General features: G+C 41.4%; 1 pseudogene; it reads right to left on the bottom strand.

Moving 5' to 3' along the window:
* LOC145951176 (uncharacterized) overlaps positions 1-5,000 on the bottom strand; it is a 12,733-nt pseudogene that overhangs the window by 2,287 nt on the left and 5,446 nt on the right.

The following is a 5,000-nucleotide window of genomic DNA, read 5'->3' as shown; positions in this document are numbered from 1 at the left end:
ATTGGATAAGATCGACAAGGTCTCAGTTTGAGAACAAGTCGTTCTAATAATCCAATACATTTTCAAAACTAAAATAAAAGCGAGCTCGACCGTCTTCGCGACCGCCGAGGCCCGTTTGGGCCGGTGGCGACAGATGGCGACTCCGCTGGGGAAGCTTCGAGAGTCAATCCCATTTAGTGACAGATTGTTTTTAACAAATAATAGTTAAAATTACTTTATTACCCCTTGCTTGTATGATAACATGTTTATCTATTTGGCTTTAATAACTGTTGTATTTTTAAATTTACGCAATTGTTTGAAATAAAAATTGCACACAAACCTTTGCACACAACAGTTCCCTCTATACCCGGGGGCATGAGTGATTAACCATAGGGAGTGGATGTTAGTACGGCCGGTTGTCGAATGGGTCTATAGGTGCCCGTAGACCGTTGTCGGAAAACATCACTCAAGGTGATAACCATGAACTTGAGTCCGACGGTGCGTTGGAGCTTTCCATCGACCTACGATGAGAGGAATTGGGTCCCTATAATGGGGGCACCTTGGGGGCCTTGGACTGGTGAGAACAGTTAGAACCTACCTTGAATATGCACCATTTCTGCAGGATACCCCTACCTCGTGATTCGCTCGTGACTGTTCGTGGATGAGTGAATTGTTTGTGTAAATGCTTATGTGCAATTGTTTGTGCATTAATAAATAACCTCGTGATAAGGTCTAAAGAATAATCCCCATGCATGAAAAAACCATGACATGTGAGGAAAGACCATGTGTGAAAATATAATAAAAGTGAGGAGCATGTACATCATTACCAATAAAGATATCATGCATCCTCATAAACCATGCATTCTAGGTTCACCAATACCTCTTGACATGAGTAAAAGAGACCCATAATTATCGAGATTCTCCGTTGAGGAGAGATCATAAGTCAAGGAGGGTAGTAACACTCTGTTTTAAAAAGGCAGCGCCTTAAAAATGGAGGGTTATCAAGCTCATGTCAAGAGCGTATTCATGAATAAACTAATTAGATTAAAAAATTCATTTTAGAAAGTGGCTGGTCATCTCTCTGTCCTCACACGCGCAAAGAAGATCAAGAAAATGGAAGCATTGGAAGAGCAAAACAAAAAGCTCACAACCGAGCTTTCACAACTTAAAGAACAAATGGCGCAAATGATGGAACTCATGCGTCATCACAACATCCATGGATCTCATCACAGTGATCATGGGTCCCATCATGAGGGAGAGGAGGAAGAGCATGAAGAAGATCCTCCACACGCTGTGCCCCTTGGGGCTGGAATTATGATTAAAGAGCCCGAAGTATCAAAGGAACAATTCCACGCCCTCGAGGATCGGCTAAGGGCTATGGAGGGGCATGATTTTGACATCAAAGATGCCGCCGACATGTGCTTAGTGAGGGACATTCAATTCCCTCCTAAATTTAAAGTGCCGGATTTCCCAAAGTACGTGGGATCGACTTGCCCCAAAAGTCATCTCACCATGTACTGTCACAAGATGGCTGCATATGCCACAAATGAAAAGCTCTTGATCCACTGCTTTCAAGAGAGCTTGGCTGAAACTGCACTCAACTGGTATATGCAGCTAGATGGAAATCTAGTACATACATGGAGGCAGTTGGCCGACGCCTTTCTCAAGCGCTATAAATACAACATCGACCTAACACCCGATAGGTCTGATCTTCAAGCCTTGAGTAAAAAGAACGATGAATCCTTCAAGGCGTACGCCCAACGTTGGAGGGAGTTGGCGGCACAGATAGAGCCCCCGCTGTCGGATAAGGAGACGGTGTCCTTATTCATCAACTCGTTGACTGGTCCCTATTACGATAAAATGATAGGGAACACAACGACACTCTTCTCGGACATCATCACCATTGGAGAAAGGGTGGAACAAGGACTTAAAAGTGGGAAGCTAGCTAAGCCCTCCCAATCATTCGAAGCTAAGAAGGCCTTTGGGAAGAAGAAAGAAGGAGGAGTCAACGCTGTAACCATTTCTCCATCTTCTTCCACTTCGAAGTCGGGAAAGTCGCAATACAAGCCTGTGAGGAAGTTTGATAAACTTCCGACCACATATAGCGATCTCCTGCCGAAGCTAGTGGATGCGCGTCTTCTAGCTTATGTTCCACCGAGGAAATTTGATCCACCATACCCCGATTGGTACAAACCACAAGACAATTGTCTATACCATTCGGGGGCATCGGGGCATTCAACGGAGGACTGTAAAGTTCTCAAATATAAGGTCCAAGACCTTATTGATGCTGGGTGGGTCACTTTCGATTCGACAGCACCCGACGTGAGCAAGAATCCTCTACCAAAGCAGGAGTAGAGAATGGCAAGCCACAATAGGGCCCCTCCATATTTTTCTTTTCTCTTAGGGACTCGTGATCAGTACCCTAGATCATGAGGACCTTTTCATGTAAATAAGGGTTTTGTACAGTTTTACATACATATATCAATAAAGAGGCATTTTCACATTACTCTCTTTTGTTCTTTTCTCTCTTTCCCCATTAACATTAATAAATTCTAAACCTAAACAGAACCAATAAAATAATTATGTCTGTAATTGTTCACTCTGACCGGGATCCAAAAGTTGAGGATAAATGGGTTGAGTTGGACAGTGATGAGGAGACCATTTCTCCGAATCTGCAAAGATTGCTACATTAAGAAGCTCGTCAAGAGAAATTAGAGACTGTGAATTTGGGGCATGGCCGAAAGATATAAGAGGTCAACATTGGGACCCATATCAGTGATGAAATAAGGACACATGTTTCCACTATGATTATAATAAAATCATTCTTTCTCATTGCTTCTTTTCTTGCTTACAATAAAATTCTAAACCACATTTTTTTTAACCCTGTTTGAATAAGCATGAATGAGGTTAAAATCTTCTTAATAATAATAAACCCGCATTATTTTTTATGTGGAAGTGTGTGTGACAACTTGGAGCACCTTCCCTTGGCCTCAACAAGTGCCATCATGGATAAAAAGAAATCCTTCAAAATAAAAGAAGCTCGGCAGGAAACCAAAAAAGGGGGCTGCGCAAAAATAAGAGCAAAGAACCCGCTAGGAATCCCACGAAAGGGTGACCTAGGCAAAAGTTAGGGTTGCAAAAATAAACAAAAACAAAAGTCCGCTAAAACGCCACAAAAGGGTGTTTTAGGCAAAAATAAGGACAATAAAAAAAAGAAATCCATGATAGTACCATGAAACGAATTCAAAAAGAAAGGTTCAAGGGAAGCTATCCAAGTTGTCGAATCACAACAAAGATTTCTTAACTTCATAAATGTTTAATCAAACAAGCCTAAACACATAAGCCTACCTTGGCCAAACATTCTTACAAAAACCATTTTTGAAAAATAAATCCCCTCTAAAACACAAACTTCAGAATAAAAATATCTTTCCCTTCTTTTCTCTCTTGTCCCAAACGATTTTAGAATAATCTAGTGGAAGCATGGAGAAATAAATCATCACTGATAATGGATCTAATCTGAATAATAAAATGGTGGAAGAACTATGCCAAGAATTCAAGATCCAACACCGCAACTCTTCCCCATATCGGCCAAAGATGAATGGGGCAGTTGAGGCAACCAATAAGAACATCAAGAAAATAGGGCAAATGATGGTTGCCTCATTTAAAGACTGGCACGAGATGTTACCCTTCGCTCTTCATGGTTATAGGACTTCAGTACGCACATCTACAGGGGCTACTCTATTCTCCCTCATCTATGAGATGGAGGCAGTTCTACCCGTCGAAGTCGAGATACCTTCTCTAAGGGTAATTATGGAAGCAAAACTTTCCGAAGAAGAATAGGTTCAAAGCCGGTATGACCAGTTGAACCTCATTGAAGAAAAATGGCTGAACGCCATATGCCATGGTCAAGCCTATCAGAAGAAGATCAAAAAAGGCTTTTGACAAGAAAGTCCACCCTCGAGTCTACCATGAGGGAGAGTCGGTAATGAAGAAATTGCTACCAACTCGAAAGGACAAAATCGGAAAGTGGGCCCCAAATCACGGAGGACCATACGTGGCAAAACGAGCCTTCTCAGGAGGAGCATTGATCCTCACAGACATGGACGGAGAAGAACTTCGATACCCAGTCAACGCTGACGTGGTAAAGAAGTATTATGCTTGAAGACGTTGCTTGCACAAGCCCGCTAGGATGAAAACCCAAAAAGGGCATCCTAGGCAAAAGTTAGGGCAAAACGAAAAGCCCGCCAGTACAAGGGTACTAGGCAAAACAAAGGCAAATTTATCCTCGCTAGGATACGTCCTAGGCAAAAGTTAGGGGCAAAAGAATAAGATGTAAAAACAAAGCAAGCAACGATCACTAGAATCGAAAACCGAAAGGCAGTTCAAGTGATAATCTTCTAGAAGCAAGCGTCTTGCAGCATCTACACTCCCGACTAAGGCCGAAACAACTAGGAGAACGTAAAGAGCAACAATTACAGATATAATTGTTAAGCCCAATGTATATAGCCTACCCTGGCCAGCCATTCTTCAGAAATTCCCTCTGCATATCTTTCTGTAAAAACATTTGTGAATATCAATAAAACATCTATTCATTTCTCTTCTCTCTTGACCATGTGATTATGCCTCTAAATTGGTATTTCTAAAAAATTGTATGAAATTCCTTAATAATCGGTCAATAAAGAAAATTGGAGGGGTTCCTATAAAATCCATAATCTCCTGCATAAAAGGCTCACAAAATATTCCCTCACGTCGATGACAGAAATTCCTCCAAGAAAAGGAGGATAGGGAGAGCCATTCATTTTTCTAAAAATATTAAATAATAAAACTTGCATTTGTGCATCACACACATTAGTTGCACATTCAAAGACCTTATCATGAGGCAATTGCATAAAATAGAAAATAGGAAAATTGCTTGTGTATGACAGCAGTCAACAAAAGCCGAAAACGAAAAAAAGGCAAGGATACAAACAATACTCCTCAGTTTGTACAGAATAACTGAGCCTGGAGAGGCTCGCCGAAAT

The sequence above is a fragment of the Cajanus cajan genome, chromosome 8, assembly GCF_000230855.2.
Source record: "Cajanus cajan strain Asha chromosome 8, NIPB_CcT2T_4, whole genome shotgun sequence".
NCBI classification, from domain to species: domain Eukaryota; kingdom Viridiplantae; phylum Streptophyta; class Magnoliopsida; order Fabales; family Fabaceae; genus Cajanus; species Cajanus cajan.
Note: the sequence above shows the minus strand (reverse complement) of the source record. Positions and strands in the feature narration are given on the sequence as shown.